The sequence below is a fragment of the Felis catus genome, chromosome C2 (genome assembly GCF_018350175.1).
Source record: "Felis catus isolate Fca126 chromosome C2, F.catus_Fca126_mat1.0, whole genome shotgun sequence".
Classification (NCBI taxonomy): Eukaryota; Metazoa; Chordata; class Mammalia; order Carnivora; family Felidae; genus Felis; species Felis catus.
In genome coordinates, this window is record NC_058376.1 from 114,232,529 (window position 1) to 114,258,665 (window position 26,137).

Below are 26,137 nucleotides of genomic sequence, written 5' to 3' on the forward strand. Positions count from 1 at the left end.
AATATGGGTAAAGAACTTGAATAGACATTTCCCCAAAGATATACAAAGGGCCAACAAGCACATGAAAAGATGTTCAACGTTATTCGCCATTAGGGAAATGCAAATCAAAACCATAGTGAGGGGCGCCTAGGTGGCTGTCAGTTAAGCGTCTGACTTGGGCTCAGGTCATGATCTCACGGTTTCTGAGTTTGAGCCCCACATCGGGCTCTATACTGACGGTTCAGAGCCTGGAGCCTGCTTCAGATTCTGTGTCTCCCTCTCTCTCTGCCCCTCCCCTGCTCACAGTCTGTCTCTCAAAAATAAATAAATGTTAAAAAAAAATTTTTTTTAAGCTATAGCAAGATACCACTTCATACCCACAAGGATGGCAACAATATTAATTTTTAAATGGAAAAGAAAAATGTTGTGACAATGTAAAAACTGGAACCCTCATACATTACCAGTGAGTTGTAAAATAGTTCAGCCACTGTGAAAAACAGTTTGGTGAGTCCTCAAAAAGCTAAACATAGGACTACCATATGACCCAACAATTCCATTCCTGGCATATACCCAAAAGAAATGAAAACTGGTACTCAAAACAAATCCTTATGTATGAATGTTGCCAGCAACAATACTCACAATAGCCAAAGGGTAGAAAGAACTCAAGTGTCCATCAACAGATGAATGGATAAAGTGTGGTATCTACAGGGGCACCTGGGTGGCTCAGTCGGTTAAGCATCCGACTTCAGCTCAGGTCATGATCTCAGGGCTTGTGGGTTCCAGCCCCGCATCAGGCCTTGTGCTCACAGCTCAGAGCCTGGAGCCTGCTTTGAATTCTGTGTCTCCGTCTGTCTCTGCCCCTTCCCTGCTCACGGTCTGTGTCTGTCTCTCTCCCTCAGAACTAAATGATTTAAAAAAAAAATTTTTTTAAAGTGTGGTATATACATACAACAATTACTTAGCTGTAAAAAGGAAAGAAGTAGCAACACTCACACCAGTATTGCTGTAACAAGGCAGAACCTTGAAAACAGTATGCTAAGTGAAAGGCCCAGACACAAAGGTCACACGTTATATGATTCCATTTCTAGGAGGCCTCCATAATAAATAGGAGATATCTATTAAACCTAGCGAAACAGAAAGCATATTTGTGGCTGCCAGGGGTTTGGGGCAGCAGTAAATGGGGAGTAACTACTTAATGGGTATAGGGTTTCATTTTGGAGTGATAAAAATGTTTTGGAACTAGACAGAAGTGGTAGTTGCACAACAATGTAACTGTATGAAATGCCACTCAATCGTGCACTTTAAAATGGTTAGTTTTAGGTTATATGAATTTCACCTCAAAAAAATTTTAGTTAATGTTTATAATAAATGTTGGACAAATGTGTAAATTACAAGCACAGTTCTTTTCTGAAAGTCGAACATGTAAATTCAAGCACAGTAACTAGGCAGATAAAGTACTCTTCAACATTTAATGAGGTATTTTACATCTAAGCAAAGTAAGAGTTCAATTCCCACTCTCTCTCTCATGACTTGATTTAGAAATATTCATCCATCTCGTGGTGTTTCTCCCTAGAAATTCATTTCCTGTATAAAAGTTTACCTGAATATCTCAATTATTAGAAACTGAGTCTGAACTAGAGTCATAGTCATTCAAACTTCAACAAGTTTCTAGCCCTTTAGAACAGATTCTAAATCAAATTCTTATAACTGACCAGTTCTCTTACTTCAATAAGTAAACTATCCCAAAATTTCAGTCGTCTCTTCAACTTATATTAATGTGGTTATGAACATTTAAATGTCTTAGTGTTCAAATATTTCATAGTTCTGATATCCTAAAACCACAAAATTAACATTTGTCCTCAGAGTTAAGACTGATTTCCTCAAGCAGGGCTATATCATTGAAATAACATATCTTTCTTGTGTACAATTCTCTTAAGAGGAATGTAAAGGTAGATATACAAATGCCTAATCATATTACTTCCTGCATAAAATTTGTTAACAGGTTAAACAACTTTCAGAATAAAGTTCAAAACTAAACTGTAGCTTAGCAGACAAAGTTTTCCATAACGTCTCCAGCTTTGTCCCTTGCCGTTCACTCTTCCTCAGTCTTTCTTTCTTCTCTAACCAGATGAACTTTCTCTTCTCACAGCCTCTCATTATGTAATGTGCCTTCTCTATGCCACCACAATGTAGCAAAACTAAATTGTTCATGACTCCCATTATTCTTTAAACTCCTTGAAGTTAGAGATTATAGCCTTTTCTCATTTGTATACTCAGCACCTGGCACAAAATCAAAGGCTGTTAGAAAATTAAAGTACGGAAATACGGATAACTATTAAGATCCATTATTAGAGTCTAAAATACTATGGTTTGTGACCATTCCAGAGGAGTTGGGGAGTGTAGTTCTAAAATACTATGGCTTCTGGGGCATCTGAGTGGCTCAGTTAAGCGTCTGACTTCGGCTCAGGTCATGATCTCAAGGTTTGTGAGTTTAGCCCCACGTCGCACTCTGTGCTGATAGCTCAGAGCCTGGAGTCTGCTTCAGATTCTGGGTCTCCCTCTCTCTCTGCCCCTCCCCCACTCATGCTCTGTCTCCCTCTCTCTCTCAAAATAAATAAACATTAAAAAAAATTTTTTTTTAATACTATGGCTTCTTTTTCCTACATAATGGCAAAAAGGGAAACTATACATTAGGTTTTGTTTGGCTTCATTTTTTAAAATTATAATGCAGTCTTATTAGTAACTAACATCAAATAGATAACATTAATTTTGTAGACATATTTTTTAAATATCTACCTCATTAATTCAGAGTATAAATTTAGTCTGACTACCATCCAATGGAAGCTCTTTTATCTGCATTAGTAAAATGAAACATTACTACAATCGACATTTTTTAAGTCTTAAAAGTAGAAATTCTTTGACTAAAAAAGTTCCAACATCATTTTATAAATGAGGAAATGAACTGAGAGGTGCAGTTATATAGTCACCCAACTAATTAGTGGGCAAGTTGGGTCCACCCAGATTCCCTTAATGTTGATGCTTTCAGCTCCAATATAACTTTATTTCCATTTCAACCTCATAGACAAGCAGGCAATGCAATTTACAACATCCTTCATTTTTTCCCAATCGTCAATCTAATGAGTACTTAGATCCTTAATACTTACTACATTTAACTGATTCCTTTATCTTTAAGATTTGTTCCCTTTAACATAATTCCTTCTCCCTACCATGGATGTTTAATGAATACCTACATTTGCTGAGTATAAATACATCAAAGTCATCCCACTGGGAAGACGAGGAAATGGGTAGACACACATGAGTAAGGATAACATAGTCCCTTATTTCAAAGTGCTCTACAATATTAGTTACAATCTGGTATCGTACTCTTATTATCTTTTTAAAATTATGACCTTATACATACATAGTATAAGAAAGATCTAATTGGGGTGCCTGGGTGGCTCAGTTAGTTAAGCGTCCGACTTCGGCTCAGGTCATTATGTCACAGTTTGTGAGTTCGAGCCCCACGTCGGGCTCTGTGCTGACAGCTCAGAGCTGGAGGCTGCTTTGGATTCTGTGTTTCCCTCTCTCTCTGCTCTTCCCCTGCTGATGCTCTGTCTCTCTCCTTCAAAAATAAATAAACATTAAAAAAAAAGATCTAATTACTTTTCATTATTAAAGTATACATTATTTCTCCCTCTAGAAGATAAGGTCCATGAGAGCCAAAGATTTGTCTCTTTGGTTCACTGATACACTCTGAGTGCCTAGAACAGGGCCTTCCATCAAAGGTACTTAAGTATTTGTTGAGTGCATGAATGCTATAAGTATTAGGATCCAAACAGTAGGATGGAAGTACTGTTTCCAGTAATGATGTGACAAAACATGTAAACCTTTCCTTACCCTAATGTGTGTGCCTAACCTCCAATTTTTTATTTGATTGGCCAATTACTCAGACCTTATATTAAACAGAACTAAAATTAGTTCACAGATGGGTAAACTATACTGTTTAACATCATGCCCTACCCAACTGCATCAAACCCTAGTAAATCTGCCAAGAAACCTATAAGCCCTTCTACTACTTAGACCTGAGCCCTTTTTCAAGTATAAAAGGTCTCCAGATGTTTTCCTTCTTTCCTGTAGCAGCTCAGAATTGGGATTATCATTCTCATCATTTTACAGAATGAAAAACTGAAGCCAGAGAATGGTTAGCAGAAAGTTAGATTCGTTCACAGAATCTCTATTCTTCCTACCACATCATGCAGCCTTCTCCTGTTATCCTTTGAGACTCTTCTCCCACATTCCTGGCTATAAATACAATCTCTCTGGGTCCCCTCTTCTTTGCTGTCCCCATAATAAGCACACAGCCTCTCTGATTGTAAAGGTTTTGCTATTAATAATTCAGGGTAACAAAGACAAGAGGGCAAAAATAACAAATCTGGAGATGTTACAACAATTCAATGCTCAACATGTGTGTGTATAAATGCCTGGTACTATATAAAAATCATAGCATCTTTCCAAGTTCTTACTGTAAGAATCCCAAGCCTCCAAATTTACTGGTTCTCTTCTGAAATAATAAATATGAGCACCGCTAGGTTTCCAAAATTTTCCCTCTCTACTACTTTCCCTCCCTTCCTCCCAGGACACAAAATATATTACAGGGAGAAATAGTGGGTACATCTCTATCAAGTGAGAAATCTGCATTTCTAAGGACCTTCAGGAGTCACATCACTCCTATAAAATTCTGACCCACAGGAGGATGACTGCCTTAGACCATCTCCTCACAGTGTGAAAAACTGGCATTTTCTCTTTTAATGGAATACACAGAGCTCCCAGCTCCCACTTTACATTTCCAAACATTTGAACAACTCCTCAGTATCAAAATTAAAACCCCTATCATAAATTCTCCTCCTCGGGGCACCTGTGTGGCTCAGTTAAGCATCTGACTCTTGATTTCCGCTCAGGTCATGATCTACAGTTTATGAGATTAAGCCCTGCATCAGTAGGGCTCACAATGACAGTGTGCAGCTTGCTTGGGATTCTCTCTCCGCCCTTCCCTGAATGCGCGCATGCTCTCTCTCTCAATTAATTGATTAATTAATTAATTCTCCTCCAACATTTGCTTCTACCAGGACTTGTTCTTCATCATAATATTTTTTTTTCTTTTTTTTTCCAACGTTTTTTTTTATTTATTTTTGGGACAGAGAGAGACAAAGCATGAACGGGGGAGGGGCAGAGAGAGAGGGAGACACAGAATCGAAAACAGGCTCCAGGCTCTGAGCCATCAGCCCAGAGCCTGACGCGGGGCTCGAACTCACGGACCGCGAGATCGTGACCTGGCTGAAGTCGGACGCTTAACCGACTGCGCCACCCAGGCGCCCCAATATTATTATTATTTTTTTTTAATAACATCACTATCTTAGGCCCATACTCAGGTCAGTTCCCAATGTTGATGTCAACATTTCTCAAATCTATACCCTTCATTATAATTCCACCATCACCTTTTCTTGTCTCAACTACTCTAATTAAACTCCAGGCATTCCTACCTCCAGGCTTAAGCTCCTTCACTGTATTTCTGCTCCATTTTCATATCCATAAAGAGGGCTTCTTCTCAACTAAGAATAGTGTACAAAATCTTTATCTGGCATTTAAAGATCTCCATACTTTGCATCGATCTACCTTTACCAGCCTGTACCTTAAACATACAACCTCAGCAAATGTTCTCTGCTTTCCTACCTCTATTTATTTGCTTGGGTAGCATCCTTATGAAGAACTCTTTCCTCTCCCATCCTCCTCCAACTGCTAATAACCTTTCAAATGATCACATCCTCAACATAAAAGGAGAAAGGCTGAGGCACGTATCATTCATTGAACACATTCTGTTCAGTGTTTTACAAATGATCTTAATCCCCACAAAAACATAACGGCTTAAGAGTATATTTTTGAGGAAGGAATTGAGGAAATGGAGGGCCAAAGGAGCTTACCCAATCTAAACAAGCAAGAATCCAAAATAACCTCATAGTATTTTGTATTTTTCAATAAAACATGGCACAAGATGGACAAGCTTGATAGTCAGGATGCCTAGGTTCAAATTCCAGTTACTCCACTAGCAATCTGTATGAACTCAGCAAGTTATGTACTTGTAAGGTCTTTATTTCCCCATCTATAAAAAGGGAATAATTGTACTACTTACCACATCAGTAACAGAATTACATGACATAATGTAAAGTGCTTAGAATTGTATTTGGCCCATAGTAAAAAAAATCAATGTTAACTGTTATTAGTGTTTTTATTTTATTTATAGGCTATAATATGTGAACTGACAATACCAATTATATGTTCTTATTGTTCCCAAATCAACTTTTGGGCAAAAGCTGTATAAAGCTTTGGCGCCTGGGTGGCTCAGTCGGTTAAGGGTCCGACTTCGGCTCAGGTCATGATATCGCAGTTTGTGAGTTTGAGCCCTGCGTCAGGCTCTGTGCTGACAGCTCAGAGCCTGGAGCCTGTTTCAGATTCTGAGTCCCTCCATCTCTTGGTCCCTCCCCTGCTCATGCTCTGTGTCTCTCAATAGTAAATAAATGTTAAAAAAAAAAATTTTTTTTTTAAAAGCTGTATAAGCTTAACAATATATTTTTTTAAATTTTTTTTAATGTTTATTTATTTTTGAGAGAGAGACAGAGAATGAGTGGGGAAAGAGGAAAGAGAGAGGGAGACACAGAATCTGAAGCAGGCTCCAGGCTCTGGGCTGTCAGCACAGAGCCCGATGTGAGGCTCGAACTCATGAACAGTGAGATCATGACCTGAGCTGAAGTCAGACTATTACCGACTGAGTCACCCACATGCCCCAACAATATATTTTATTATTGTTCAATAAATATTTGCATAACACAGGAATTTTTAAACAATGATTAAACTGCCATGCTTTATTAAAAGAGATTCATTTGTCTATTAGTTCTGTTTCCTCTTTTGGGGAAACTAACAATACTTCCTAACTTTCTTCCCTTTTTTAGGCCACATGAAACTACCATATGCAATGCCACATGGTAGTAATATGTCAAATGGCACAAAACCATTATTGAGACTCAAACTTATTTGTCTTCTGCTATATGTTACTAACTCCCAGGTTTTAAAATGTCCAAAATGACACTTTTTATTTACACACCAATCATTTCTAGGTCATAGTAACATGAAGCAAGTATACCATATCTGACCAGGCCATTTCATTTTATACATCTTTATGGCAAGAACTGTAAGGCATAAAATATTTTAATTCAAAGATATACACTTATCATACCCTTAGTCCTACCTTAACTTTGCTAAAATGAGTGCCTGAAAAGCTTCTGATAAGTGTGTTACCCTGGAATGCAGAAAAATATCAAGGAAGGGTGTTGAATGCCATTAACAGTGTAAGCCCCTCCAAAATGCTTGAGAGAAAGAACTTTGAACAAGGATAGATGAGAACTTATTCCAAACCCTTCAATATTAAACCTCACAAACCAAGATTATGTCCATACGATTTAGTATTACGTATGGTGATACCACGCTGGCTGGCTTCAGATAAAGACAAAGTTAAAAATACGGATATTAATAAAACACTTGTCATTCCTGATACCGAAACAAGCAAACAAAAACAGACCCCCCAAAACTTTGAAGCTTAACTATGTAACAGACATTTTATTTCAGCAAATTCCTACAATTCTTCCCCTACTCACAGGTAAAGTCACAGAATCAGCAAGAAGCAGAGCTGAAAGCTGGACCCAACCATATTTGGGATCCAGTGTTTTCCATAATCCACAATGACATGGTATACATTTGCATCACTCTCTTCATATACACATATTTTATTAAAAAACTGAAAGAAAAGCTTCAAAAGAATAGTCTTACTCCATAGAATGTCCTCTGATATTTTTTCTTTCTAATGTTAATGTCAATGTGCTAAATTGATTCCAAAACCCATTAATAAGTCTCCATGGGCCCAAACTACAACACTGCACTACAATTAAAAAAAAAAAAAATTTTTTTTTTAATGTTTACTGAGGGGGAGTGCGGTGAATAGGGGAGAGGCATAATGAGAGGGAGACAGAGAATCCGAAGCAGGAGGCTCTGGGATGTCAGCGCAAAAGCCCTTATGTGGGGCACGGAACCTACCAACCATGAGATCATGACCTGGGAAGAAGTCAGATGCTCAAGGACTGAGTCACCCAGGCGCCCCTGCACTACACTTTTTACCTCCCGTTTAAAATTCCTTTTAACTGCTACAACAAGTCTAGTTGTGTTTCTCTGAAATGGAACTAATCTTCCCAACCCATTAAAAGCTGTCCTTAAAAAGATAAAACCCTTGAAAGCCCTTTAAATCTTGAATTGATCTATTTCTCTACTACAACCCTTTGGAGGCACACCCATCTTAGTTATTTATATTGTATCAAAAACTGCAGATGTTCTCCTTGGAGAACAACAGATCATTGTTGAAAGGAATGCGTTAGTTTTCACTGTTCCTGCTGCATCACTGAGGAACATTTCACACTCAGGGCAAGTTTGGGGCAACAGAAACGAACCGGAGCAGCTGCCCACGGTGCTGAAACGGAGGATGAAACAATAATTTTGGAAATTTACTCCTGCCAGATTAGGACAAAATAAAGGAATTCACCAAAAACTAGCAGAGAACACCCAGTGGCTGCCACTTAAGTTGCTTCAATGCTTCTGGGATAGCTTGGCTTTTGTGTCTGCCCACTCCCTCACTGGGACAGAGTTCTTACATCAGTGCAGGTCAACTCCGTAAGTACCCTGGTAGAGCTGCTGGCTTTAAGAGGACTGGGACATGGAATCTGTCCCTAGTAGAGTCGCGTCCCACCTTCAATCTGAGCTTCCAGTCGGGGGTGGAGGAAGGTTACAAAGAAGGGAGGTGACTGCCCTCCTTTTTTCAAAGGCTATATAGTCCCCGCAACTGTAGTTAAGCGTTATCGCCCGGGGACTTTGCGGCAGGTGACTGACCAAGAGAAGCCTTCCAAACATCTTCCCAGGCTCCTGCCACCGCAGGATGGGAATGTGAGAAGCCAAACAGATAATACAACAACTTTACACACAAATTCAAAGGGTGGGGGTGGGGGAGAGCGGGAATCTGCCGTCAGAGGGCAGAGGGTTTTTGTTTTTGTTTTTGTTTTACCTTTTGCAAAAAGCCTATTTCCTCCGCACCCAGCCTGGGGAGGAGCAGCAAAGACCTCAGCAGCCGGGCCGCCACGGAGGGCCGGTGAGGGGGTGTGTTCCCCCCGCCAGGCCCCAAAGGAATCAATCCCCTGCCCGGCCGCCGAGAGGCCAGAGAGGCTCTTACCTGGAAGCCTGGCCCCGCAATACAAATAGGCTCGCCCACCGCGTCGCTGCGGGAGAAGTCCCTACCCTGACTTCATGACTGAATATCCGCACCGACCCCCACAGCCGGAATCGAAGTGGGGACGACAACACCAAGGCTAGACGGAAGTCCCGCCTCGCGGGCCTCATTGGCCGGCACGCGAAGACGAAGAAAAACCATTGGGCCACAGAGCTGTTTGCTAAGGCCCTTCCCACTCTCACACAGCGTCTCGCTGCTTGCTCCAGCTGGCAGGGAGAAAAGCCCAGTTCGTGGAGTGGCGTCTTGGCCGCGTGATCGGTCTTCCCGGGAAAGGAAAGGAAGGGAAGGGGGGGGGTGGGGGTGCTTCTGCAGCGCAGCTGAAGGATCCGCTTTTTGGCAGGGGAAGGGGCAGGCTGGCGGAGGGGATTGGCTGTGAAAGCCTACCACCCACTGTTCGTCCCCAGGCGTGGAGGCTGTGGGGTCAGCAGGGGACCATACGGAGCGGCCAGGGCCAGCCGGCTTGGTCCGCTCTGGCTTTGGGACGAAGCAGCCCGAGACCCAGCTGGCGGGCTGCCCCTGGGCGGGGCTGGCTCTGGCACTGTTAAGTCTCTTCCCTGCACCACACTCACCCGACTGGCTGAAGGGGCGAGGACGAAACCTCATCCCCACTGCATGGAGTCCAGGCTGAGATCCGATGGATGGGATCAAGTCCCACCAACGCCTTAGATAAGAGTCCGGGTCGCGTTGTTAGAGATGCGAGCAGACTGAAGGCTGAAAGCGAGTACCCGGACGCCTGGCTCGGAGCCGTGCTGACGTCAGCACTCCGGGCCTGACACGCGCCATCCCCGGGACTCAGCAAAAGTCAAACCGTGTGATTAAGCCCTAGGTCAGCCTTTTAAAACCCAGCCTCCTTTTGGCGAGCCAAAAACAAAACAAAACAAAAAAACTCTTCCTACCGCCCTTCTGATTAACCTTCGGACCTGAGTATTCCAATCTTAAACCAAGCTACTTTGAAATTTAAATTACCTGGATTGGAACATCCTCACTGATTAACCAGTTACCAACTAGCTACTTTAAAGAGGCACTGTGCTTACGGCAAAGAATGCCAGGAAACCTAAATTCTGGTCCTGCTTCTGCTTCAAAATAATGTCCCTTTAAAAATCCATTACAGGCTTCGCATTCTTCAACCTCATCTTTTCAACAAAGGAGGGACTAAAGGGGGTTATCACCAAAAGAACCACCTGTAGAACACCACTGATGTAACTTGTAACCTTGATTGCCCTCGGGATACCTGCGTGGCTGGGACAAAAGAATGGGAGGAAAACTTTCCCTACTGTGTATGCCTTTTGAATTTTGAACCTTGTGAATATTATGTACTCAAAATTTAAACACAAAAAATTTTAAAAATAGAATTCAACAACGGCCATCAAAGGTACTTTGCTCTCTTATGTATTATGGGTACATATTCTATACATTCTTTGATTTTCATTAGTTATGAAGACATTCAATACTTAATACACAGATCTACCTCTAAGAAAGTCATAAATAAAGGGGCACGTGGGTGGCTCAGTTGGTTGAATGTCTGACTTTGGCTCAGGTCATGATCTCACCGGTTTGTGGGTTCAGACCACCGGCTGTCAGCACAGAGCCTGGAGCGTGCTTCTGATTCTGTATCTCTCTCTCTGCCCCTCCCCTTCCTGTGCTCTGTCCCTCAGGAATGAATAAACATTTAAAAATATATATTTTATTTTAAAGAAAGTCATAAATAAAAATCAGAATTGGGAAGGAAAGGGGGGGAACAAACAGAAAATCAGAATTGGAAATATTACATAAAGGCTAGTGTAATAAATGCAAACATAGTCACAATATCTATAAGCATTTTATTAAATTATCTCAAATTGGTTTTATGTTAAATCAGAGTTCTTGAACGACATCAAAAAAAGCAAAAAATAATATTGTCCACATTTTACATGTTAAAAAAAATAGCTTTATTTCTTAAATAAAAGCACCTTTAGTATAGATCATTTTAATCTGACTTTATTCTCTTCAGATCACAACAGGTATAGTTCTTCTAGTTATGAACAAGGTAATGTGCGAGCTGTACTGCATTTATGCAGAATTATGCAGTTATTGTCTGCAGAAGCAATTATTCTCCCCATTGTGCTGACTGAAGATAAATTGGAAGAAAATAGATTGGGAAAACGTACCAATTTGTTTAAAAGTAGGTTAGACAGCAAGATGGATAGATATCTTAGTTACATAGTTTTCAAGAACATGAAGTGTTAATATGGCACATGATACTAATAGTTACTAATTATCTCTGTATATTAAAAAACAAATAAAGGAAAATTAGCTTTTAGGACTTCGTATCTCACAGTTTGTTTGGGTTTTTTTACATCCTCCTAAAAGTAGAAACAGATAGCATGTGAGATTGTAGTATTTCCTACCTCCAAATATTATAAGACTGCAACAACAACTAAAAAGACAAGATACCCAAATGCCTAATTGTCTAAAATGGCTTAGAAGTAGTTCTCTCTAGTGCAAAGAATGCAGGCAGTGTCTTTAAGCGCTGATATCAACTAGAAACGTTAAGATGATTCTCAACCTTATTATATTTAGAGTCAGAAAACAAATGGTAATTTTACAATCAGAATAAAACCTATTTTCATTTTGAAAAGAAAATAAAATTATTACTGTGATAAGGAATGGAATCCATAAAAAATCCATAGGAGTTCATATATGTAGGAGTAGGCACATTTGAAAAAGTACAAAACATAACTAAAACTGTTCTAGGGAGTTTTGGGCCAACATTTAGAAAAGACTCCCAATTTTTTTTTTAAGATTCCCAAATCTTTACCAGATTCCAAACTAATGAATAAGTTCATCTTGTAAGATATACAGTGAAAAGTTCAGAACACGAAAAGACAAGTATCAGTCAGAAAGGTTTTCAACAATGCTTATTTATTTTCAAGGGAATTGAAAAAGGTCAGACCAAAAAAAAAAAGTCTGTTTCAAGTTAAATGCCTTATTGGGGTGTCTGGGTGGCTCAGTAGGTTGGGTGTCCGACTTCGGCTCAGGTCATGATCTCACGGTTCGTGAGTTCGAGCCTCGCGTTGGGCTCTGTGCTGACAGCTCAGAGCCTGGAGCCTGCTTCGGATTCTGTGTCTCCCTCTCTCTCTCTCTCCCACTCATGCTTTGTCTCTCTCAAAAATAAATAAACATCAAGTTAAATGCCTTATAAATGATCTGGTGGCTGTTTCCCTTGGGGTGAGTTGCCTGCCTCTCTCCCTCCCTCTCTCTCTCTCTCTCTCTCTTTACCTAAGATGAATGACATACAATTTCAACTTTTCCTATCTTATTTGGGAAACTGAGAAGCAGTCTTCCTCTATTTGCTAACAAAGTTATTACAAAATAAGCAAGCAAAAATTTGTGTGACATAAAGTTAATGAAGATGGAAGAACTCAGGAGTGTGCTTTGAGACAGTCATTTTGGGAAACAATTTGGCATTATCTGGAAAGGCTGAAAAAGAACATTTTCTATGACACAGCAATTCCAACCCAGGGACTATACCCTAAAGAAACACACACACACACACACACACACACACACACACACACACAAAAGAAACAAAATAAATTCACATGCAGGTACGTTGTAGTGAAATTTAAAGAAGATAAAAGAAAAACAGCAGTTCTGAAATAACAACAAAACAACAACAACAACAAAGGATGGCAGCTGACTTTCTCAATAGCAACAACAACAACAACAACAAAAACCCTGGAAGTCAATGAAATAATATCTTCAAATACTTAAATAATTACAATCGTCAACCTAGAATTGTATGCTGATTGCATCATTTAAATGTGAGGGCAAAGTAAAGGCATTTTCAGAGGAAAAACAGCATTTACTTCTAAGAGACTTTTATTGATAGAACTTCTAAAGGATGTCTTCAAGAAGTCAACAACTGAACCGAAAAGAAAAGGGTAAGATGCAAGAACATATGGAAAGCCAAGAAATTGAGTATAATTTTCAAACCAGTAGGTGTCAAAAGGGAATAAAGCATACGTAATTACTCCACTGGCAGGAAAGATGAGGTGGGAAAGGAGCATATTGTAGGTATTATAAATGGACAATACAACACAAGGCACAAGAAATACATTAATCACCCTCTAAAAGAGGTAAATGGGGAGGCAGGGGAGGCAGCACCTGGGTGACTTAGTTGGCTAAGTGTCTGACTCTTGTTTTCCGCTCAGGTCACAGTCTCGAGATCCGTGGGTTCAAGCCCCTTATCGGGCTCCGCTCTGATGGTGTGGAACCTGCTTGGGAATTCTCTCTCTTTCCCTCCCTCTTTGCCCTTCCCTCTATCGCTCTCTCTGTCTCTCAACATAAATAATAAACTTCAAGAAAAAAATTTTTAAAGAGGTAAATGGGGCAAACTTCTCAGTTAAAAGACAGATTGTCAGCTATATTCTTTTTTAACAAGATATAGTAACTAAAACTTAAAGGACACCAAAGGGTTGATAATAAAAGGAAGGGGAAGATATGCAAAGCCATTAACAAGCAAAAGAAAGTTAATATAGCTGTATTACTGTCAAGAGGCAAAAAAACAGGCCTAAAGTCAAATGCATTATTATCAGGATATATAGTACTATTTAATAATAAGGACAAAAAGAAAAATTTGCAAAGAAGTTATTACCATTATGAACCAATATGCATCTAGAAACATCTCAAAATGTTCAAAGCAAGAATTGACAAACTTAGAAGGACAGGTTGGCAAATCCATAATCAGAATAGAATTTTATACAGCATTTTAAGTAAATGATGAATATTTAGACAACATGTGAAACATACAGAGAGCCCTATAAATATTCTTTTCAAGCACACATGGGATCTTTTCCCAAATAGCAGCATACTTACTGTAATGCAAATATCAACAAATATCAAAGAATCAGTGGCCTATAACCCATGTCTTATGACTAGAATATAATATTAGGTTCCAACTATAGATAGAGTTGGTAATTTTTCAAACTTTAAGAGAATACTATAAAGAACTTTAGAATAATAAATATGAAAAAATAATGGACAATTTCTAGAAAAAAGCTTTAACTTCTGAAACACATGAGATGTAGAAAACCAAAGAAGACTAAGAAAATTGAAACTGTTAAAAAAAATCTACAGCCCTCTCCCATAAAAATCAACTCCAGAAAGTTTTAAAGATGAGTTTACCATACCTTCAAAAAATAGGTAATAAAATTTTCACGCAGTTTCATGGAATCAAAAGGGAAAGCTATTCAATTAATTCCATGAGGATAATATAACCTTGATATCAAAACTGAACAAAGACAGTACAAGAAAAATAATAGGCCAAGCTCACTTTGAATTCATACGAAAAAATCCCAAATAAAACAGTGGTAAACTAAAACTAGCAAAGCTTTAAAACAAACAAACAAACAAACAAAAAACGATGACAAGATAGTATTTATTCCTGAAGATAACATTATAAAATTTATTAACAAGTTTCACCACATTAATATATTAAAAGTAAAAAGCTATAAGATTACCTTGATATATGCAGAAAAAACATTTGAGAATTAAAGGAGGGACCCATACTGTACAAGATTGTCAAAGAAACCTCTCTGAAAAGACAACATGAGATGAGATTTAAAGAATGAGGATTCCTACATTGAAAACCACAGGAGCCAACTCTGGTCAATTTAAATTTAAAAAGGCAATTTATTTAAAGGCTATGGGGATACTCACAGGATTAAGAGGATGCCTGAAGTATGCTCTCGTAAAGATCGATAACCAGTAGCTCTAATTGTCCCGTAGAATTAACATTCTCATCCTGGCAGTACTACTCCAGCCATTTTTTATCACTCTGCTTTCAGTTCAAATCCCAGGAAAGGAACTTTCCACTGGCTTACCTTGTGACACAGATTCATCCTTGATCAGGGTGCCTTAATTAACTGTCCCATCAGATCATACACCAAAAGAGAAAAGTAAGTAATTGCGGTGATATTATCAAAAGAAAATAGAATAAAGGCAGAGTAAGAGGACTCAGAAAGAATTGAACAGCATGTTCAAAGGTCCTGAGGCTAGAACAAGTGGAGCACATTTGTGGCTAAGGAAGCCAGTGGGGCTGGGATGTAGTGAGGGAGGGGAAGAGTGGTAGACTAGGTTGCAGTTGGGCATTACTATTCAAGGTATGGCCCTTGACTGGCCGAATCAGACCTATCTGGGAGTTTGTTGGAAATTCATATTCTCAGGCCCAGACTGAGAATCAGGCCAAGAATTCTCCAAGTGATTCTTAAATTTGAAAGTCACTGATACAAAGGTTTGTAGACCATAGTAAAAGTTCCAATTCCATCCTAAAGTTAATTAGGAATTTCAAGCAGAGAACCACCCCTGCAATTACATAAGAAATAGATTGAAGAAAGACATGAGTGAAAACAAGGAAACCAGTTAGGAGGTTGTTGCAATAATCCAAGAAGAAAATAATGGCCAGAATCAAAGTGATAGCAGAAGAGACAAAAAGAAATGGTCGGAATGAAGATATATTTTGGAGTTCAAATTATGAAGATTCACTGATGGATGTGACAGATGAAGGTTTTTAGTTTGAGCAACTGGGTGGATGGCGGTACCATTTATGACCTAGAGAAACCTGGGTTGATGAAGGAAAACAAACTTTGGGGAGCAAAAAGCACAAGCTCGCTTTTGTACATGTTAAGATTATGATATCCAAGTGGAGATGTCCAGTAGGCATCTGAATAAAAGTAAGAGTGGTCCAACAGGAGGTATAAATTTAGACAACACAGTTGTAAAAGTAGCATTAAATACACGAGAATGTTTGAGATCATTTATAGTGAGCAGCCTCCTCTGCAGCATTTTAATAAAACTACTAAACTAAATAAAACACATTTAGAGCTAGCATAAGTCGAGCAGTTGGTCACCTACATATCATGTTTTGAGTAATGCTTGGTTTCGGCCCCCAATCTTTCCCACATGGAAACCTTACAATGGTATCTTAAATTCCTAAATTAATTATTTTCTTTGGAATCAAAAAGATTTAACTGTCAGCCAATGATACCTCACATTTGATAAGTCCTCTCCCTCAATACTTTCTTGCAGATTGCAAAATCAAATACATTTTTCAGGAAGAGAAGGAAAGTCCACAGAATGGGAAGCACTGAGCAGAAAAGATGAGGATACAGGAGATCTGAGATGGCACCGTCCCAATATGCAGGGCTTTGATGCAAATGTAAGTGTTCTCCACAATTTAGCCACTACAGGGGACAAGACAACAGCATGTGCTAGCAGAAGGGAAGTGACAAGGACGATGTGTTTGATTTTACTAAAGAGGGCAGTGGTTAAAGTTAGAATTTAACTTAAAAGTTCTGTATTGATATAAAACATTCCAGCAAACAAATGATACGTAATTAGCCTACTGTTTGTTCTGTTTCAGTTATGTTGACAATAAACTGTGTTTTAGAACTGCTATTTCTCCCAGTACTGCTTATTTTCCTCATAATAGTTTTCTTTTCTGTTCATCGATTATTTCCTGTATCAAGCATGAATTTATGCTGGCTATTAAGTCCACAATTTTACTTCCTTGAAAGAGACTTTGCATCTGGTGACTAGCCCCATAGTCTGGAAATTCTCCTGGATTCTATCCTGATTGTAGTTAAATCTTATCAATCTTGGCAATTTCATGAAATGCATCTGCTCCTAGCATGTTCATTTCCCAAACTAAAGAGTGGGAGAACTGCTTACTTACTCTTGCCATGTGTTCAAATGATCCAATTAAAGCACTAGGTATGTTAGATAGTCATAATAACCAGACACAGTAAAATCTTGGATTGCGAGTAACTTGTTCTGTGAGTGTTCTGCAAGACAAACAAACATTTCTAATAAATTTTAACTTTAGATAAACAAGCGATGTCTTTCAATACACGTAGTACGTGATGCTGAACGTCACCAGGTCACAAATGAGCCAATGGTTCTTCTCTCTCTCATTGTGGGATTGTGGGTGGTCATCGCCCATATTCAGATGCTCAGTCTCAGGCCACAGTGTTTGGCAGATATCAGTGATTTTTCAGAACATTGGAAGGTGCCCACAACTGGCACTAGTGTATTTTTTGTCACTTCAAAGCACATACGGACAGTTCTTTGCTTTTCCATACAAGAGTAAGCTTAGTAAGCTTTGCTTCATTCTAGGTCAGGCTGCCTGAGGATAGACCATTTCCTCTGCTGCCTTATTGCCAGTTACATTAAATACAATATATGATAAGAGTTTATTAATACTGCGTATACGATGGCCCCCATGCAGAAAAAGATTCCATTGAGCTAATAGAGAGCAGTGATTCCATTAGTGACAGTGAAAGTCATCCTAGAGTGCCTGGGTAGCTCAGTCGGTTAAGCTTCTGACTTTGGCTCAGGTATGACCTCATAGTTCATGGGTTCGAGCCCTGTGTCAGGTTCTGTGCTGAGAGCTCAGAGCCTGGAGCCTGCCAGATTCTGTGTCTCCCTCTCTCTCTGCCCCACTCCTGCTCATGCTCTATCTCTCAAAAATAAATAAATGTTAAAAATATTTTTAATAAATAAAAAGAAAGTCGTCTTACACAGTAACCCTCCTCTCTCTTGCCTCCCTCGCTCCAGACACTTTTCAACGGTAAGTGTAGGTTAATTTGTTTATTTTTCTTTATATTTTGTACGTTCTTCATTTTCTTTGTATTATAGCATTATAATCATTTTTATATGAATATTTTTAGGTTGTGGAATGAATCATCTGAGTTTCTATTATTTCTTATGGGGAAATTCGCTTTGATATACAAGTGCTTTGGATTAAAGCATGTTTCCAGAACGAATTATGTTCGCAAACCAAGGTTTTACTGTAATGTAAAAAAGATATATATCATATGAGAATTGCTAGAATTGATTGCCATTTTTAGCCTTTCCTTCTTTTACTTAGTCTTCCTTCTCTGTTACTTTGTAATGATTTTATTGATTATTCATTGTTCTCTTCATGTTCAGGACCAAGTAAAATGTCTAATTAGGCAACTTTAGTCTCAAGACTTTCAAATCATTCCTTTCAATATTGCTATTTCCCATGTCTAGCTCTTGATTCCCAGGTGATTCGTGCTCTCAAAATATTCCCAGACTTTTCCTTGTTCCCCTGCACCCCTAAATAATAATAACAATGGTAGCAGCAACACTGTACTAAGTTTTTTATACATTATTTGATTAATCCTCATGACAACCGTAGATTCTACTAATGTGTTTATTTTTACAGATCAGGAAACTGTGGTTCAAAGAAATTAAATAACTCATCCAAACTCAGGCAGCTAGTGAGAAATGGAATAGACCTCTCAGGCTCTGGAACTGGGATTTGAATGAAGTCCATCCATATCAGAGCCTGAGTTCTGAACTGAAATGATGAACCATAAGTAGCCAGCATAACATGAGAAAGAGGACTCTAGGTTGGACGCAGATAACTCTCCTGGGGGATCTTGGGCAAGTAATGCAGTCTCTTGTTCCTCGACTTTATCATATTCTATCTCTGCATAAAGTACTCCTTATCTGAGCCTGTCCTTCACTCTCCAACACCTGAAATTTACCTGTCTTTGATCTCCAAAGCTGTTTCCAGCTGTCGTTGAGAAAATGTTTAAATAAATGATACAAGAGTAATAGCTTTCTTAAAGGTATATATTTTATGTTAGCTTCCAAAACTAGCATACCTTAAGTGAAACTGAAATTTTAGATGCTATAATGAATGAGAGGAAAAACTTGGCAGGAGAAATCTTCCTAGTATTCCTCCACCATGATGTCACGTAAGCCAGTGCTTCTCAACGCCAGTGCTTATGTATTATTATACATAAGAACACCTGGGAGTTTGTGGAACTGCAGATTTTGATTCAGTAGGTCTGTGGTGGGGCCCAAGATTCTAAAGTTCCAGCAAGCAGCCAGGCAATGCTGGAAATCCCCAGACCAAACTTCTAAAGCATCTGTTCCTTTTACAGGTTGAGTCCATTCTCTTTCATCTATCATTTCTTTTCATGTTTTTCTTTGCTAAATAGCAAATTCAAGAAACTGTAAAGTCTGAATTTTAGTTCCCTCTTTGGTTGACCCAGGAGGGTATCCCTTACTTTCTTGCAAACTCTGCTGTGCACTTACAAAGATGCACTATATTTAACTCAATGCATCTAGGTGTTTTAGGATTGCTTAAACCTGCATGATTGCTTTTTCAGTTAAAATTAAAATAATATTATATTACTTTTTAAAAAAAAAACCTGGGGCACCCAGGTGGATCAGTCAGTTGAGTGTCAGACTCTTAATCTCAGCTCAGGTCTTGATCTTAAATAACAACAGAAACAAACTGAGTAAAACTATACCTTAAATGAATCAGGAATAATATGAGGATAGGAAGAATACTGAGAATTAAGAATTCTACTTTCTTTTTTCAAACTTGATTTTATTCTCAAAAAACTGGTCTATTGAAGCACAAGGTCCAACCTAGAACTACAACAAATCCTTTCTTTTTTTTTTACTTTTTTATTTTTTTACTTTTGGGACAGAGAGAGACAGAGCATGAACGGGGGAGGGGCAGAGAGAGAGGGAGACACAGAATCGGAAACAGGCTCCAGGCTCTGAGCCATCAGCCCAGAGCCCAACGCGGGGCTCGAACTCACGGACCACGAGATCATGACCAGAGCTGAAGTCTGACACTTAACCGACTAAGCCACCCAGGCGCCCCAAATCCTTTCTATGAAAAGCTTTTCCAATTATAAAGAACTACTTAGAAGAGGGAGTCAACACAGTAAATCATCACGCCTAATTCAAAGTACGGACTACTAGTTCTTAAACTTTTGGTAGGTTGACAAGGGTGAAGCAAGCTTTGTGGTCAAAATAAGCTTGCATATTTTCACTTGCAAAAAAAATAAATATTTTCTAATAAATATAATTTCTAAAATTTCATGAATTTTAGGGGCGCCTGGGTGGCTCATGGTTAAGCGTCTGATTTCGGCTCAGGTCATGATCTCAAGATTGGTGGGTTTGAACCCCACGTTGGGCTCTGTGCTGACAGCTCGGAGCCTGGAACCTGCTTCAGATTCTGTGTCTCCCTCTCTCTCTGCCCCTCCCCTGCTCATGCTCTGTCTCTCTTTGTCTCTCAATAATAAATAAACGTTAAAAAAAAAAAGAGGCTCATCAGGTGATTCAATTGCATATTTATGCTTTCTTAGATGAAAACAACAGAACTTAGTGACAAAAATTTAAAGTTACAAACTAAAAGCATAATTATATATTAAAAATAGATGCTGCAATGAGACACCACTCCGCACCAGTCAGAATGGCTAACATCAAAAAGACAAGCAATCACAAGTGTTGGCAAGGATGTGGAGAAAAGCAAACGCTTAGGCGCTGTTGGTTATTACTAAATTGGTGCAGCCACTGTGGAAAACACTATGGAAGGGCCTCAAAAAAATAAAAATAGAATTATCATATGATCCAGCGATTCCACTACTGGGTATTTACCCAAAGAAAATGAAATCACTAATTCAAAAAGATATACGCATTTACTGCAGCATTATTTACAATAACCAAGTATGGAAACAGCCCAAGTGTCCGTTGACAGATGAATGGATAAAGAAGATGTGGTATATGTATATGGTGTGGTGTGTGGGTATGCGTGGGTGTGTGGGGGTGTGTATGTGTGTGGGGGGGTATGCATGGGTATACACACATACACACCCATGCATACCCACACACACACGCGCGCACACACACACACACACACACACACACACACACACACAATGAAATATTACTCAGCCATAGAAAAGAATGAAATCTTGACATTTGTGACAACATGGAAAGAACTAGAGGGTATTATAATAAGTCAAATCAGACAAAGAAAAACAAATACCATGTGATTTCATTTATATATGGAATCCAAAAAACAAAACAAATGAACAAACAAATAAACCAAACAGACTCAAATACAGAAAACAAACTGATGGTTGCCAGAAGGTGGGTGGGGGATGGGCAAAATAGGTAAAAGGGGATTAAGTGGTACAAACTTCCAATTACCAAATAAGTAAGCCCCAGAGATGAAAATTGTAGCATAAGAAATATACTCAATAATATTGTAATAACATTGTAGGGTAACAGATGGTGTCTACACATCGCAGTGAGCGCTGAGTAATGTATAGAATTGTCAAATCACTATGTCGTACACCTGAAACCAATATAATATTGTATGTCAACTAAGCTTCAATAGAAAGAAAAAAGATGCCATCAGTTCTCCCAACACATCAGCATTCAGCATTTTTCATGCCAAATCATATATTCCCAAGGTAATTACTATTTTAAAGGACCACCAATCATTCAGTATTTCTTTATAATATCATTTACCACATGACATAAAGTTCTATTTCTTGTTGTTTTGTATATATCATATAACATGTATGACATGTATCAATATATCATAAATCAGAAAATAATTTAAAATCAATTTAAACATGTAATTATTTCGGGTGCACCTGGGAGGCTCAGTCAGTTAAGTGTCTGACTCTTGGTTTTGGCTCAGGTCATGATTTCACGGTTTGTGGGCTAGCAGCATGGAGCCTGCTTGGGATTCTATCTCTCCCTCTCTCTGCCCCTTCCCCATGCTCTCTCTCTCTCTCTCACTAAACAAACAAACAAACAAACAAACAAACATTAAACATGTAATTATTTCCAGAGTTTTTAAAAGGAAACTGAAGTAAGGGGTTAAACTCTAATAGGGAGAATGCCCTGACTCTAAGTGCAGAAATAAGAATCAAGTAATGATTCTTGACAGATTTCCATTCTTGATAGATATTCTTCATAGATATCCATCTATGAAATATATGAGAGATCAGAGAACTAAAATATTAGTCACTGATTATGACACAGTTGTTTCTTTTTTTTAGCTCAGTACAGATCTTGTAACATTACTTTTTTTCTTACTCTTTCTCCCTAGGTATGTGTCATTTTCCTATTTGCTTGTGTCTCCTGTATTTAACCTAATTCTTTCCTACCATTATTCCCACTAAGTACTTGCTTTCCTATTTCCCTAGATTTGTCTTACTTTTTCCATGCTTATCACTATTATCTGACCATTCTCTTTAAACAAAGCTTACTTATTGCTTATTATTTATTGTCTTTGTCCCTCCCCACAATTCCTTACCTACCCTTTAAACTTTCCTCCATTCCTAACACACATACTCATTCACATTAAACTAGAAACTCTGGTGGTGCCTGAGTGGCTCAGTTGGTTAAGCGTCTGGCTCTGATTTAGGCTCAGGTCATGATCTCACAGTTTGTGGGTTCGAGCCCTGTATCGGGCTCTGCACTGATAGTGTGGAGCCTGCTTAGGGTCCTCTTCCTTTCTCTCTGCTCCTTCCCCTACCCTCAAAATAAATAAATAACCTAAAAACAACAACAACAACAACAACAACAGAAACCACACTGTCTTATTCACTGCAACGATCCCTCACAGAATAATGCCAGATACATATCAAAGGCTCAGTGTACATGCACTGAATGACTAAAATGAATGAACAGTATATCTTCATGTCAAACCAAATGTCTCTTCACTTCTATACCATCTGTTTTGTTTGTATATTTCTGATCATACTTCATCCTTTAATACAGTTCCTAGTCCAGGTATGTTGGACAAACACCATTTTCCGTACTCATGGAAAATCCCTTAAGGTCACATTCATCACCAAATCTTTCAAAGACCTAGCATATTCTATTGCATGTAGAAAGCACCCAGTAGGCTAACTAAATTAATTAAAAACTCCTAGGAAAAAAAAAACTCAAAAAAACGCCTCTAGATGCTAAAGCAAGCTATTCCTAGATTGCAAGTAAGAAAATTTTCATCATTGCAAGCTGTCCCTAGATTGCTAAGAGAGTTTTAAGTCTACTTATCATTTAATTATTACAAGGTAACTTTTAATGATATCAATCTACAATAACTAGCTTGTTTATTCACACTGCAAGGCACTGGCCACTGGACATACAAAGGTGATTAAGACACTGCCCCTCCATGGAGGAGCTCACAGTCTAATGGACAGGCTGACACTGACATAATAAATGGAATGCAGTATAAAACATCCCACAATTTAGACATGTATGATGCAGGGGTGCCTGGGTGGCTCAGCTGGTTAAGCATCCGACTCTTGATTTCAACTCAGGTCACGATCTCATGGTTCATTAGTTTGAGCCTTGTGTTGGGCTCTGTGCTGTCAGTGTAGAGTTCCTTGGGATTCTCTCTTTCTTCCTCTCTCTCTACCTCTCCCCCGTGCTCTCACGAGCACTCTCTCTATATACACAAATAAATAAACTTCAAAAAATTTTTAAAAATTTATGATGCAGTGAGGGAATAGAGAGAGGGAGGCCAACTTTTCTGGGGAGATCAAGAAGGACTCTTGAAAGGACTGAGTTGGGTTTTGTTTTAGTTTTTGTTTCATATTACTGTATTTTACCTAATTTAATTTTTTTAAATTTTTTTTAACATTTTATTTATTTTTGAGACAGAGAGAGACAGAGCATGAGCGGGGGAGGGGCAGAGAGAGAGGGAGACACAGAATCCAAAGCAGACTCCAGGCTCTGAGCCATCAGCCCAGAGCCCGACGCGGGGCTCAAACTCACGGACCGCGAGATCGTGACCTGAGCTGAAGTCGGCCGCTTAACCGACTGAGCCACCCAGGCGCCCCCCTAATTTAATTTTTTGACTAGTCAATGAGTTCACATGGTTCAAAACTTGAAAGATATAAAGAGAGAATACAAACACAACAACAAATGCTGGTGAGGATATGGAACAACAGGAACTCTCATGCTTTGCAGGTACGAATGCAAAATGGTACAGCTACTCCAAAAGACAGTTTGGTGGTTTCTTACAAAACTAAACATACTCTTACCATACCATCTAGCAATCGTGCTCCAGGATATTTACCCAAATGAATTGCAAACTTACATCCACACAAAAACCCTCACACAGATGTTTATAGCAACTTTATTCATAATTGCCAAAACCTGGAAGTAGCCAAGATGTCCTTCAGTAAGTGAATGAATAAATAAAGTGTGGTACATCCAACAATAGATTATCCCACACTAAAAAATGAGCTATTGAGTCAGGAAAAAGACACAGAAGAACCTTAAATGCATATTACTAACTGAACAAAGTGTATCTGAAAAGGACGCATATTGTATGATTCCAACCATATGACATTCTGGAAAAGGCAAACCCATGGAGACAGCAAAAAGATAAGTGGTTACCAGGGGTTAAGGGAGAAAAAGGGGTAAATAGGCAGAGAACGGAAGATTTTAGGGAAACAAAACTATTCTGGATGATACTAAACTGATGGATACATGTCATTATACATTTGTCAAAACCCATGAAATGTACAAGACCAAGAGCATACCCTAATGTAAAGTATGGATTTGGGGTAATGATGATGGGTCAGTGTAGATTCATCAGTTGTAACAAACGTACCATTCAGTTTGGGATTTTGATGTGGGAGGCTGTAATGTGTAGGGGCAAGAGGTATAAGGGTATAGGAGAACTCTATGTACTTTCTGCTTAATTTTGCTATAAACCTAAAAGTTCTTTAAAAAAACAATGTTGGGGCACCTGGGTGGCTCAGTCGGTTGAGCATCCGACTTCGGCTCAAGTCATGATCTCGCAGTCTGTGAGTTTGAGCCCCACGTTAGGCTGTACACTGACAGCTTGGAGCCTGTTTCAGATTCTGGGTCTCCCCCTCTGTCTGCCCCTCCCTACTCGTGCCTCTGTCCCTCTCTCTCTCAAAAGTAAATAAATACTTTAAAAAATTTTTTTAAAAGCCCACTGTCTATTAAAAAAGAGAGAGAGAATACAGTGAAAAGTATTGTTCTCACCCTTGACCCTTGGCTGCTCAAGTCTCCTCTCTACAGGCACCAATGGTTCTAGTTTCCTAAATATAATCCCAAGAACTTTGAGGTATATGCAAACCTTCCATATTGTATATCATATCTATAGACATGATTTCCCTCTTTCTTCCTCAAATAGTAGTATACAACATATTCTGTTTTGCACCTTACTTTTTTCACCTAATGATATACCTTGGAGATTTCTCCATATTGATACAGAAAGAACATCCTTATTCTTTTTTATTGCTGTGTATCATTGTATGAATGAAAAATAATTTATTTAATCAGTCCCCTATTGATGGACATGGAAGATGTTTCTAATCTTGTGCTGTTACATACAATTCTGCAACAAATAATGTTGTACCTATGTCATTTTGCAAATAGGCATATATATTTGCAAGGATAAAGTTCTATAAATAACACTGGTGTGTCAAAAACATGTGCATTTATACTTTAAAATATATTTCCAAATTTTCCTTTATTTGGAATTATACCAAAATATACTCCCTATAGCAAAATATGACTACAGACTTAGCAAGAGTAGGTAATCAACCTTTTGGATCTTTTCCAATTTCCTGGTAAAAAATAGCATCATGTTATAGTTTAATTTACACTTCCTCCTATTATGAGTTAAGCATATATAATATTTGAAAGCCATTTGTATTTCCTTTTCTGTAAACTGTTTATATCATCTATTCATTTTTCTACTGATTTTTTTTGTCATTTCCTTATTGATGTGTAGGTATTCTTTTTTTTTTAATGTTTTATTTATTTTTGAGAGAGCGCAAGCAGGGTAGCAGTAGAGAGAGGGGGACGAGGATCTGAAGGGGGCTCTGCACGGACAGCTGTGAGCCCAATGTAGGGCTTGAACTCACAAACCGCAAGATCATGACCTGAGCCAAAGTTGGG

At 38.8% G+C, this 26,137-nt stretch overlaps 1 protein-coding gene across 5 annotated transcripts in view; it reads right to left on the reverse strand.

Annotated features, from left to right (window-relative positions):
* Positions 1-26,137, reverse strand: part of RNF13 (ring finger protein 13) — a 209,229-nt gene that overhangs the window by 143,228 nt on the left and 39,864 nt on the right. Inside the window, exon 1 of one of the 5 annotated variants that reach the window (XM_006936334.5) lies at positions 9,928-10,230. The exons of 1 other annotated variant lie outside the window; for it this stretch is intronic. The gene's annotated coding sequence lies outside the window, so the exon portion shown is untranslated. Of the gene's footprint in view, positions 1-9,301; positions 9,471-9,927; positions 10,231-26,137 lie in introns of those variants that run through there. 3 more of the 5 variants (XM_019810575.3, XM_045037443.1, XM_003992014.6) reach the window with 3 other exon arrangements.